General features: G+C 56.3%; 1 protein-coding gene across 5 annotated transcripts in view; it reads left to right on the forward strand.

The window, feature by feature from the left end:
- ZNF687 (zinc finger protein 687) overlaps positions 1-12,998 on the forward strand; it is a 29,253-nt gene that overhangs the window by 3,941 nt on the left and 12,314 nt on the right. The window contains exons 1-2 of one of the 5 annotated variants that reach the window (XM_033001334.2): positions 4,172-4,423; positions 5,107-5,299. The exons of 1 other annotated variant lie outside the window; for it this stretch is intronic. The gene's annotated coding sequence lies outside the window, so the exon portion shown is untranslated. Of the gene's footprint in view, positions 1-4,171; positions 4,424-4,765; positions 5,300-6,617; positions 6,686-12,998 lie in introns of those variants that run through there. 3 more of the 5 variants (XM_033001337.2, XM_033001336.2, XM_033001338.2) reach the window with 3 other exon arrangements.

Consider the following 12,998-nt stretch of genomic DNA (forward strand, 5'->3'; position numbering starts at 1 on the left):
GCCCATCTCGCTCAGCCCCGTGGTGGTGAGGAGCTCCAACCTCTGTGCAGAATCTCTGGAGACAGGGCTTGAAACGATGGGGCAGCCCGGGCTGACGGATGCCGCTCCCTTGTCCGGGAGGGTTGACGTGCTGTGGAAGATAACATGTTATTTTTTTTTTTTTTTTTTCCTGGGGATGTCTGTACATGACTAAAACCAAGAGCTACCTACGCCCATCCTCCAGCAAATAAGTCAGCCTCTGTACTTCAAGCCGCCTTGAAATCGGAGGCAGTGGGCAGACTGCAGCCGGGGATGCTGCAAGGGGGAGTTGATGAGGAGAAAATATATTTTCTTCCTTATTAAATTTTAAGGCAGGGATGATTGGGCTGCGTGAAATAGGAGGCAATGTTTAAAAAGGAGGGGAGAATACTGCTGCTGGGCCCAGATCTTTGTCCCCCGGCAGAACGGGGCTGGCTTGTGTCGGGTGCTCTGGGAACACAGGCGCCTTGTTCGCAGCGGTAGGGCTTTAGCTGGTGAGCCCTTTTGCACAGATACAGGATATATCATTTATAGAAATAGATATATACTGCCTGACTGAAATAAGTTGTGCTAATGTGAAAACAACCTTTTTTTTTTGGGGGGGGGGGTGTGGTTTGTTTGTTTGTTTGGTTTTTTTCCATTGCTGGCCTTGTTTGTTAGTCTGGAGTAGGATTTTCCTGCTCTTTGCTCCCCCTCCCACGGTTTTTACCCCATGCCAAGCGAGTTCTGCCAGCGAAACCTCTAGGTGTGCCTGGGCTGGGTCCGGGCACAAGGACGGCCTCGGCTCCGGGTTTGGAGGCTGAGATTTGCCACAGCGTTTGCATCATCTCGGCTACTTGGGGGGGACAGTTTCTGCTGGGTGATACGGTCGGGAGCATCCAAGCGCGGCGCGCTTGCATTGCCATGCTGGTGCTCTGCCGTGCCGGCTTACCCGCTCGGTGCAACTCCCGGGCAAGCGCCGGGCCTTGCGCCGTCACCAGCTCCCTGCCCGCTCGCTTTCCCGTAGGAAATGGAGCCAGGAAGGGGTTTTCATGCGGCGCTCCTCCTCCTCGAGCTGAACCGAAACAGTGCTGGCTGGCTTGTTCAGGCACGCAGCTCGCCAGCCGGTTCAGCCAAGGCGTTTGCAGTCCTCGGTTTTGGGGTTTTATTGCAAAGGGGAATGGCTGCTGCAGTGAGCTGCAGTAATAACCGTGGACGTGCTTATTCCAGAACAAGGGTGAGAAGGGGCTGCCCGTTCCCCTCGGGGAGGGACCCTGCTCCTGGCCGGCGCAGAGGGCTTTGCCACGCCACGCCGATGGGATTGCGGTGGGCCCTTCAGAAAACCACTGCCAGCGCCCTGCGCTTCCCTTCCGCTCCCGCTTGACCTGCCAAAACATCCAGCTCGCTGGGCTCCGGCGCTTGGGCAGACAGGGAGGAAGGGTCAGCGGGCCCTGGCGAAGCCGGGAGATGCCCGGACCCCCGCCCTGGCTTTGGTCTGTTAATGCGGAGGGATGGCTGAGGGAGCACAATGGAGCACAAAACATGCGCATAATGGCTGAAGTTTTAATCCCCTGCTGCCGCCTGGAGCAGGGAAAACAATGCGAGGGTTTCAAATGGCCCATCGAGCACCCTGGCAGAGCATTATTTTCTACCTGGAGAGCCTTTTCCTGTGCTAGAGGCAAAGAAAAAAAGAAAGGGGGAAGGAAGGACAGACAGACGGAGCTCTTTCAAAGGCATGTCAGCAGCGAGGCACTAGATTTCATTGGGAAAAATTAATGATTAAACTCTTGGAGCACCTTAAAGTGACCGTTGTCTCCCCGTCTGTCAGTGAGCTGATAGCCAGGCTTGGCAAGAGCCTCCAGGCATCCCACCCGGGGGCCACGATACCTGCCTGGCTTCTTCCCTCAAAACCAGCGCTGCTGGGCCGTTCCTTCCCACCTTGCTACCAGCTGCTGGGAATACACATGCAGGCGTGCTGGGATCGATTGAATCACGGCCCCTTTTTTGTCCCGTTGGCCTCGAGGTGGGACGTTCCAGGGAGCGCGGCCGTGAGCCGCTCCGTACAGACCAGCCCTCGTGGGACAGGTTACCAGGTCGTTGTGCGCAGGAGCTGTTTTGGCAGCAGCATTTGCCATTAGTGTGGGTATCTAAGCACATTCATGTTCGATAAATGCCAAAAAAAAAAAAAAAAAAAAAGCAAGCCTGAAGTGCTGGGGCAAACTGCCGGGATCACAGCATTGTTAGCTCTTTTCTTTCCCTTAAGTCCTGCAGCCTTGGCTGCTTTTGGGGTGCTGTGAAAGCCGCTCTGCGTGTCCCCAAACCCTCCCTGACCCCAGACCCCGTGTGGGGGGCACGTCTGTTGCTCGAGCACATGGCACCTGATGTTATTTGCTGCTTGATGTGGGGGGAGATGAAACCCCAGGGAGGGGGTGGCCGTCACGCACCGAGCGCAGGGGTGTTTCTCGGTGCAGACTTTGCTCCCGGAGGGGCTGAGCGCCTGGATTTTGTACCGGTAGCATTTTGCACTTTGCTGTGCTGAGGCCTTAATTGCTCAAGCCCCTGCCAGCTGCTCCTCCAGCATCACTTCCTCTTCTGAGCGTGTGCTGAAAATGTTTGTTTTGGGGGTGATCCTTTCCTTGTTTGGGCTGAACCAGGGGGTGCGAGCTCTTTTTTCGAAAGCCTGAAGCAAGCGTGTCTGCCCCCGTGCTCTCAGTAAATGAAGCAGAGCTGGGCATTTGAGAGAAAACGATACTGTTGGCTAGCAGTAACCCTGGAAAACAGCTGAACAAAGAGTTGGATGTGGCAGGTGGACGCCCCGCTGGGCAGGAGAGCGGCCCAGCTCGTGTGAGAAATGAGATTCAGGTTTGCTCCCCGGCAAGGAACGGGCCTCGTGCCTCTCCACAGCCCCGGCAGGATCTGCTGCTGCCTCCGTGCCGCTGGCTGGGTGAGGGGAAGGGCTGACACGGGTGGACCCGGAGCGCCTGCTCCTGCTCTGCTGCTTGTGCTGTTGGGGGGCTTTGGTTTGCCTGCGTTTCTAAACTGGGGACAACCGGTCTTTAAACCTCCCTTAGGGGCTCTTTTCCCGTGTGCTTTGAGCCTAGCGCCCATCAGAGGGTTTCTCCTTCGGTCTGAGAGGACGTTGGGTTGCAGGCCGGGGAAAAGGGAGCTCGAGCTCCCAAACCCAGGAACCTCAGGTCTTGTGTGTGGGTTTTTCCCTCTGAGCAGGAGGAGCCTGGGGGATTTGGCATGGAGATGACAGCTTCTGAAGCTCCCCAGGCGCTGCCTTGCTTTGTCGTGAGCTTACCTCCTCAATGCCTGCTTCGAACCGAGCTGTTGAAGCTTCAACAGCCCCGTCAAGGTGCAGAAAGGGGGGGACCGCTCAGCTCAGGCCTCTGGATGCTTCTGGGGTTTGATTTGGCCCTTTTTCCCCTTTGCGAGATCTTGAAGGATCCTAAAACCGGAGAGCCCGCACCTTTTGCCTTGGTCCTCCAGAGGGGCTGGAGGGATGGTCTGCGCTCCCCCGTTGGCTGATGCTTTCTCTGATGTCTCTCCCCTGTGGTTCTTGATGCGTTTCAAAGCCCTGCAGCGTCCGGGGGGGCCCCTGATTTTACAGATGGTGAAGCGCAGGGATTCTCGCTCCCTTTTCCCCTGCGTGGTGGGTCCAAGCCTGGCCAGGCCCAGGGGACCGCGGAGGCTGCTGCCTCGGCAGACACAGACCCCTCTGAGTCCCCGAGCTCCCTGGAAGGGGCCGGGACGCATGCCTGGAGAGAGGGAAGAGCCTCTCCAGGAATATTGAGGATTTTACTTTGGCTTTCGAGCGGAGGGCAGGATGCAAACGCTGCCGGGGAGGCTGAGGAGCCTGGTTTGGCGTCGGCAGAGCCCGGGCCCCCCGTAGTCGCTGCTGGCTCTCGCAGCCCTGTGCCTGCCGCACCCTGCCCTGCCCGTGGTGGCAGCGGGGATGCCGAGCGCTGGAGTCTGTGGATCCCGGCGCTGGCAGATGGCAGGGGAAGGGGGGGGCTGCTCCGGCCATCGGCCGCAGCGCTGGGGGGCACGGCGGCGGGGAGGGCCCCCTCCGGCTCGCATCGCCACCAGCGGCTGCTGTCAGAGCACCCCCGCACCCAGGGCTGCCTCCTGAAATGCCAGGGGGTCAGAGGAGTTTGGTGCCGGGCTATTTTATTTTATTTTTTTATTTTTTTTTTCCCTCTGAACCTCCCCTCCCACTGCAGCCGTCACTGCTGAGCCCTGACCTCATGATGTCATGCTGGGAGTAGGACGTGTTGCTGGTTCTTGTTTAACCAGCCTGCCTTTCTATCATTTTCCCCCTCTCCTACACGTGAAACCTGAGACCACTCTCTGTCCCTTCCCCCGCTTTTTTTTTTTCTCTTTTCCTCCCTCTCCGCTCCATCCAGAAGCTCCTTCCCATCAGGTCAGTACTGGGCTCAGGTCCCTGGCACAGCAGCTGCCTCTCCGGAAACGCAGTGGGGACGGCGTTTGCAAATTGTGCCGTTAAAGGCTTGCTAGATAAGCAAATTCTTAGGAGATCAGGAGGCAGAGAGAGAAATCTCATGTGCTGGCAAGGGGCTGGGTGCTGTGATTTGGAAATAGGCTGTGTGGGTTTGGACTATGATTACGGAGCAAGTGGATGCGAGTGGGAGCAGGGGCGTGTCACTGGGGCGACGGCGAGGGGACTTTGTGGATCACTTGAGATGTCAGTGCTGCATGGGAAGGGGCAGAAAAGCAGTTGGTGGTGTGGAGAAGCGTGGGACAAGTGCGAGGGACGGGCACAAGCAGGCGCTGCCGGGTACAGGAACCCTGTGAGGGCCGGGGATGTCGGGGTGCCGGTTCCCCGCAGGGGCTGTTCCCCACATTGCTTTGCCGCCCTGGATGCTTCTCTTTGCCTGCTTCCTCCATCCCCAAAAGCAGGAGGTGGTATTTCCTCCCTGCTGAGGAGGAAAAAAGGGGGCGAGGGAGACTTAATTCTGTGTCTGTGGTTCCACAGGTTTTAATTGTGGATCCACAGACATGGAATTAAATAGACTTTTAAAGTGCAAGAGCCATTCTTAATGTTAATATTTGTTTCTCTTCTGACCTGTGTTATCTCCTCCGAAGCTTGCCTGAATCCTTTTATATTAGCAAAACTATAGTTCTGGAAAGTAGTGAGGGGCGGCTAACGAACGTTGAAGTTGGAGAATCTGTCTGGCACCGGGCTAGATACCAGAAGGTGGTTCCCAGAGCAGCCGGCCCGGGAGGGGCCTACGCAGCAGCGAAGAAAGCAGAAAGGGGAAGGATGTAGCTCCAACAGGTATGGGGCTTCGGCGGGGTGGGATCCGTCGGTGGCAGAATGAATCCTGATGTGATGGGAGATGGTCCTGAGCTGGGCGCTGCTCCAGCTCCGTCGTGTGGCGTTCGCATCGCCCCGTGCCTCGGTTTCCTCACGTGTGACAGGGGACAGGGGCTAAACCCCAACTTTGGCAAGAGTGCGAGCTCGTTAGGACGTTACCCGTATGTCAGATCTCACTTAAGAGGGAAATGCTGTTTGGAGACGGAGAGAAAAACAAAGTCCTCTTGCAGGTTCAGTGTACGGTTTTCTGTGGGGCTGAACAGCAGCGCAGCCTGTGTTTTCTTAGTGTTTCCTTAATAGCTTGCTGTCAGGCTAATAATATCTCATAAAATCCTTTCATCTCTGAAATCTTGTTTACTTTTTGGCCTTCTCTCACTTTGGACAGTAAAATGACGCTGTTCGGTGTCACTTGAAAAATATCAGGTTGGTTTTGGCGTATTGCTGGGGGGAAGAGCTCTGTCTGGCTGCTTTCAGGAAATTTTCCTCTTTGGAGCTACCCTTGCTGGAGCAGGGCACTGCGTGTGTTGCAGTGAGAAACTGCAACGAAGCCATCTAAACAAAACCCACTCATTTTAAAGTGGTTTTCTACTACAAAGCCATGGCTGCTTGTATCAGCTTGTGCAAAACTTCTCAAAACTACATTTCGAGTCCCAAACCAAAGGAAAGCTGAGCGTTTATCTCGCACAATCTCTCGACCACGAAATCCGGGCACGGGCTCTGCAGCGCTCTGGGCTCTGCTCCCGGCTGCGCTTCCTTTGACAAGTCGCAGGGCTGCGGGGAAGGCAAGGCAGGGCTGCTGTGCCGGGGCTTTCTCCGTGCCGCGGCAGATGCCACCGATCCCGGCCCTCCCCGGCACCAGCTGCGAGCTGCATCAACCATTAATGGGGCTGTTTCGTGGGAGCGGGGCGGTGGGAGGAGCTGCCCCCCGAGAGCAGGGAAGGGGAACAGATGAACACTGGCCGCTGCATAAATAACCGAGAGCGGGGCTACCGCGGGCTTTTCTTTCCTCCTCTCCACCAGTTGCCAGTAACAGGGGGCTGGGGAGGATTTGGAGGGCGAAAGGAGGCACTGAAATGGAGAAAAGCTGTGCCAGGTGCTACAAGTTTGTTGCTTGGGGAATTTTCCCCCCTCCCTTCAAGGTCCTCTGAAGATTGCGAGGTCTCCGCCGGGGAGTGAGATTGTATAACACCCAGCGCTCGTTTGGCTCATTAAAAACAGTTGTTCTCACCGGTGACGTCTCCTCTGCACAAAGGCTGGGGCTTTTTAACAGGGGATCAGTTTTAAAATAGCTCCAAGAGCCCCAGGAGGACAAGAGAGGCAGCGATCTGCTCGGCTCCCTGCGGCCAGGTGAACCTGTCCTTATTACTTGGTGTTTTGCAGATACCCGTGGCAGAGGTTTGTTTTCCTCCCGGGCTGCCTTGGCGCTGGCGGCCCGAGGGAGGCCACTGGGCTGGAGGCCTGGGAGCAGCGGCACAGGGACAGGCTTTGTCAAAGGTTTCCTCTGTGCCTCGGAAGCTAATCCTGCCCGTCACGTGGTGCCGGGAGCGCAGCCGTTCCCGTTCCCGCTGGCCTCGGCCGCGGGCCCCCCGTGCGCGTGTGTGCAGGAGGGTGGCACGGGGCGGGGGGGGGGGGGGGGGTTAAACCCGGCTTTAACTTTCTTCCAAAGTCAGGTTTTGAAGGGTGATTTTTCTTGTTTTGGTGCAAACTTGCTGGCGGGCAGCAAGTCCCTGCGAGGGTCAGGAAGGGAAACAGGAAAAGCAGCTTTTAAAAATAGCAAGCCCTTGAAATAGTCCCAGCATTCAGCCTCTTTTGTCTGAACCGCTCCGGCTGCTCCAGAGCGGCCCCTGCTCGCCCCACGGCCGCTGAGCCAGGCTCGGTGGCGGGCGGCCGGGGGGGCCCGGTGCTTCTGCGAGCGGTTCCCACCGGTCCCGTGCCAAAAACGTGCGGGGGGAAGCCCTTTGGGTGCTCTTGGCGTCGAGGGTGAGTGTGCAGTCAGTCCCCCGTGCCCCTGCCAAACCCAGGGCCGGGCGGCGGTTGTGGCCGCAGCTTCGAGTGGCAAACGGATCCCCAAACCTGTGTGAGCATTTGAAGGGCTGCGTGGCGGGCACAGCCGGGTGGTTTGCGAGGGTGGGACCCTTTGAATATGTTTTGACACGACCAGATATGGGACCAGCATAGGGATGTGGTGTGGAGGTGGGGAATTGTCTCCGTTTTGGCCCACGGAGGAGGATGTGGGGTGGCAGTGGATGAGCAGTTGTACGAGCTGATGGCACAGGCAGAGCTGGCACGTTTTGGGGGGTTTTGAGCAGGAGGAGTCGGGGGAAAGGAAAGCAGCATCATCTCCATGCGTGCTGTGGCCAACTTTGGTGTTGGCCTCCTGAAACAGTGAGCTGGGCAAACCCCTTCTGGTGAACAAATAAGCTTTTCTTTTAAGGGAGGCTTGGCTGCTGGAGAGGAGATTTTTAACAACGTTTTATCTTTTCGTGGTAGACTAACTGAGCAAATGAGCCTTAAAAATAACAGTTGTGTTTCAGCACTAACTTATTGCCTTATTATTGTAGCTGTGAGCCTCATTAGCTTCTGGGGGGCTTGCAGTGGTTCCCCTCAACGGGACCAATTCAGGGTCTGTGTCTTGGTGGTGCTGCGATGGAGCTGGGGCCAGTGTGAGTCCTGGGCCAGCTTTTCTGCATTTGCTGATAACCAGCTTGGCGCTGGTTTGTCTGGGCCTCGCCTCTGACAGTCTCTGTCTGGTGGGCGATAATCTGCTGGTGGGAAGCACCTGGGCTGGCGTTGGGTCTGGTGGAGAGATGCTCGGGTTGCTCCTGACTTGGAGCTGCAGGTCTGCAGATTCAGACTTGGGAAGTGGAATGTTCTTTTCCTCATGGTTGTTCTTCCAAAGGTTGTGGATTTTTACTGCCTTTGTTGTGCTGTGGAGGGCAGCAACCCAAGACCTGCCTCTTGCCCAGCCTCCTGCTCTTCTGAAAGGCAGAAACCTGAACCTCGCAGCAGAGCTGCAGAGCAAAACTGCTTCCTCTTCCTGCCAGGGACCAGCTAAAACATGTCCCCGCCGCGTCTCAGCCAGACACTGTTACATCCTGGGTTTCTGCACGTATTTAGAAAGCAAGCTGTGCTGCTGCTTGCGCCAGCTAGAGCCAGCCCTGCACCCAGTCTGTGTCCCGTGTAGGATGGGACCATGGTGATACAAGTGACCCGGAGCAAAGCTGTGCTGTGAGAGCTGTATCCTCCCTGTGCACCTGGGGCCCGGGCAGCCGCGCTGGACGCTGGGGATGGTTTTGTGAACAGCAGCTGAACGCAAAACCGTCTCCTCCTGCCTGAAACTGAAAGCCTGGTGATTACTGGTGTGATTTGCTTTTGTGTGTGTATATTCATTATGCAAACAAGGGGCTGTGGCTGCCCTGCTTTTCAGCTTTAGGCCCGTCTCTCCAGCCTTGTGCTTTGCTGGAGGAAGGGCTGGTTTTAGCGTAGCACTGATTTCAGTTCAAAGCCCCATGCAGCCTTGGGGTGACTTGCAGAGAAGTGATGTCTGGCATTCCCGACCTTAGGAGTCACCTACCGAGAGGCTGTGGCTCATGGGCAGGAGGCAGCTGGGTTGGCGGCGTGGTTGGGGTGGAGAGGGGATCTTTGGGGTGCAAAGGAGACCCTAGTAACCCCATGGTTTCAGACTCTGCAGCCTGCTCCGACTTCCTTCTCCAGCCAGGGGTTTGGGGTCCCCAGCTCGGCCTCCTTGCCGATCCCATGACTTGATCACCGTGTGCATCTCCCCGCGGCACTGCCGGCTGCGAGGTGTAGCCCCGCTCTGCGTGCTGCGCAGAGGTGTGCGGCCCTGCCTCGGGTTTTCCATCGGGGTAACCGTCTCCGTGGGTGATCCCGTGCCCCAGGTGCTTTGATTTGGTTTTGGTAACAGGCAGGATCACAGAGCGGGGACTTTAAGATGTGGAGTCTGTCGGCCTCTAATTTAGAGCTGGGGCTGTGATGTTCAGGGCAGGATGGCAAACAAGTTTGGCAACCTTCTCCTCCGCAACTCTTCCTTGTCAAATCCAGAGAGGATTTGGGGATCTTTTCCACAGATGGATTTGGGTCCCCGACAACCTTCTCTCCCCTGTGCCGCAGTTTCCCGAGCTGTGAAGCCAGGGGAGCGGTGACCGCCGCGGTGATGGGCCGTCAGGCCGGCGGCCACGGCTGGGCCCTGCCCGTGCCTCCGACAGCAGCCTGCGTGCGGAGGGCTTGGGCACGGTGGGACGCGCTTGCCCCCCATCAGAGAGCTGTTTCCATGCAGAGCTGGTGCTTGTTGTAAACCCTTCTTTTTCTGCGAGGCAAGATAGTTAACACCACTTAGCCAGTGAGGTTAAAAATACCCTTCCCTTCCCCCCTTGTTGGCTTTGTTTCGCCTAAGAAAAATAGTTGTTTTGCCTAAGAAAATAGTTGTGTTTTGAGCTACCAAAATAACTCCCCGTGTCAGCCTGGTAGAGTTCAAGGTGGAGCTGGGCCCTTCCCATCTCCGCTGTCTCTTTTTTGGTAGGAGTTACTGACTTGAGACCATGACTCTCCTCTTCCATCAGAAGGGGCTGAATTGGAGGATCTCAGGACTTCTAAGATTAGGATCTTAATATTTCTAAGAACAACAAAAAACCCCTTCTGGGCTGGAGACCTTCCCGTTAACACCAAACAAGGAGAAATACTTGTGTAATCAGTCCTGTGCAGGGACTCCTGCAAGCAGGACCCTCCCCTTCGTGGGAAGCCATCAGTTGAAGAGCATCTCTGAGAGCGTGGAAGCGATGAACGGTTCGTAAATGACTTCATTCCTGTCTTAAAGCTGTGAGCTTTTAAAAAGGAGACAGAGGATCTGTAATCGGTTTTGCTTTTAAAAGCAGGGGTGCTAGGAGGAGGGCATGGTTCGCCAAGACAGAGGTAGTGTTTAGAGGCAAGAAAGGCCGGAAACTTTTTAGTGAGGGGCTGGGAAGGAGGTAATCAAAGGAAACATTTTTAAAAGATCAGCGGAATATATTTTAAAACCAGTTTAGGGAATTCAGGTGCTGTGGGTTCATTCTTTCCTTTCGCCATTGGAGAGCCTGATGAAAGTGAATTCAGGGTTTACGGCAGAGCGGGCTGTGAGCACAAATAAAAGCAGTAAGCCAGGCTGAGCACTGGGCTGGCCCTTGGTGGCGTTGGCACGTGAGGCCGCTCCGTTTCCCTTCATTGATGGCGAGAGGAGCCAGTGGTGACGCGAACCAGGGCTCGGGAGATGGGAGCGACCTCTTTGTGCCCGGGGCCGGGCTGCTGCGCGCGGTCCGGGCTCTGCTCAACCCAGGCACCCCAGAGGAGGGTCACCGCCCCGCTAGTGCTCGCTCGTGCGTCCTGTCCAGCAGCTCTTCTCGGCAGGTTTGTGGTTTTAGCCCAGCCTGGTTTTGCTCGGGGAGGCATGGCGGGGGATTTATGCCTTGCAGGAGGTGCTGGGGGTTTAGGAAGGCCGGCTCTGCAGCATCGCTTGTGAGCCGTCCCCCGGCACGGGGAAGAGCAATTCCGAGCCTGATGATGGATCCATTGTCAGCCCTTCAGGCTCCGCTTGCCTTGCTGACCCGAGCCCCCTTTGAGGACAGAGCTGGCACCGTTGCCCTCCGGGCTGGGTACAGGAAGATTTCCCTTGCATTGCCTCCTTTCTTCTTAAGCACCTTTTCCAGCGTGGCAACCTGCTTCTCTCTGCTTTACTGTAAATATTTGTATCCTGCTAAACGGTGACTAGAAAAGTCATTTGAAAAACAAATGTCCTTGTGTCATGCCGTTCTCAGCAGAGATCTGGTGCTGAAGAACCAGATGGCAGCGCTGGAAGAGGAGCGTAGCGTTAGGTATCTCCCCTCGCCCCACGGTGTTTTGAAGCCTGGTGCTTTTCCTTCTGGTCCCCACTGATGGCTTCCCTCTGCTGAGGTTACGGCAGAAGACTTGCATTGCCAGGAGGAGCACGTGGTTAAAACTGGCTTTAGAAAGCGGGGTGGACTTGTTAAAATCTCCCAGAAAGAGGTCTGCCTCCCCAAAGCCAGTGCTGGAAGGAGATGTTTAGTGGCACAGCCCAGTGGCCTGCTGGGCAGAGCGAGGGCTGGGGGGGCACATGCAGGCAGTCACGGCAACCGGCAGCAGAGGCTGATCTGGGGTTTTGGGATCTGGGTGATCAGCCCTTCTGTAGGAACAGCCTCCTCCTCCCAGAGGCAGGTGTATTTCCTCCCAAAGCAGAATAGGACATTTGGTTAAAAACCCCACACGTTTGTGGGGAGATAAGTGCAATCCCGCTTGTGCTCTTTGAGACCTTATTCCTGTGTATTTGAACCTCGCAAAGGTGATGTTCCTGTTGCTAACAGGATCCCCTCTGCTGCCTGGCGGGTGAGGCCTGTGCTGCATAATCCCCGGGGGCGGCTGCTCAGCTCTCCCGGGAGCATCCCTGCCTGGAAGGCGGCTCTGCCCTTTGCCTTGATGGTTTTCCAGCTCGAGGCGTGGATGCCTTCCTCCGAGCTCACCCTTTTCTTGTCTTCAGTGGCTTGTTCCGATCTCAGATCTTTTGTGCTTTTGCAAGCAAGAGATACTACTCTTGCCATGCAGAGCTGCCTTTTCCGTGCTGTCTTCCCCTTTGGCTTTAGTGGAGATTTGAGTGCCAGCGAGCACTTGCCCTGTTAGCTTCTTCCCCCGCAGTGCCGCGGCGGGATCTGTGGGTCGGCACAGGGGGCTGCCTGGGCACAGCAGAAGTGATGCTGGTAGAAAGTCGCCCACTTGCATTTCAAATGTCAGCGTTGTTCTGGAGCAGCAGATTCCTCAGTGGCCCACAGACCCCACGCTGCACCCGGTGAAGATCCCCTTGGGGTGACCTACAGTGAGAGTTAAAAATAAAGCTAGACTAAGTCTCCTTGCTAAGCTCTCTGTCAGGAAAACCACCAGAGTCTTTACAACGCTGCTAAGCCTGAGAATAGCTGTATTGAGCATATAACGGGGTTTGCCAGGTACAAAAAAAAAGACTCAACCACGTGTGAGAGCAGTCCCAAGACTACTCCTGAACCCTGTTTTTGCCTCCGCGCTGCTTTGTCACCAGGTTGGAGAGGGTGAAGCCTGGTCTGGGAGACTTCTAACTGCACAAGGTAGTAGGTAGTTGTTGCTTCAGACACAGGCGGAGTGGAGCTGTGATTGCTGCTGCTCGCCTCCGAGGAAAGCCAGGCTGCGTGGGAGCTGCTGCTTCCCTGAGGGCCAGATGCTGCCACGGAGGTGATGGGCACCAGCTCCGCTCGTTTCCTCCATCCACTTACAGTTTGGAAAAGGAAGCACTGGGGGATGGAGCTCTTCGCCCTGGGAGTGTGTCTGGCCTTCTGTGTACACCACAGGCTCTCCAAAATGGAGATTGCCGTGGATGCTCAGAGGAGCTCTTCCAAGGATGCGGCCCTTCCCCTGAGCAGCACCAGCGGGTAAGGAATGCTTTCCTGGCCTGTGACACGGTGCCTTCTCCCGGGGACGCTGCAAAAACCTTTTTGTCACCAGCAGCAAGCTGGAGCATCACGTCGAGGTGAGATGGAAGGGCCTGAACGCTCTGAACAGGCTGCTCCGCGTTGTGTAGGGGCGAAGGTGAACGTGTTGTGGCCTCCAAGCCATGAGGCTCATACAGGGA

The sequence above is a fragment of the Tyto alba genome, unplaced genomic scaffold (assembly GCF_018691265.1).
Source record: "Tyto alba isolate M040663 unplaced genomic scaffold, T.alba_DEE_v4.0 Super-Scaffold_8, whole genome shotgun sequence".
NCBI lineage: Eukaryota > Metazoa > Chordata > Aves > Strigiformes > Tytonidae > Tyto > Tyto alba.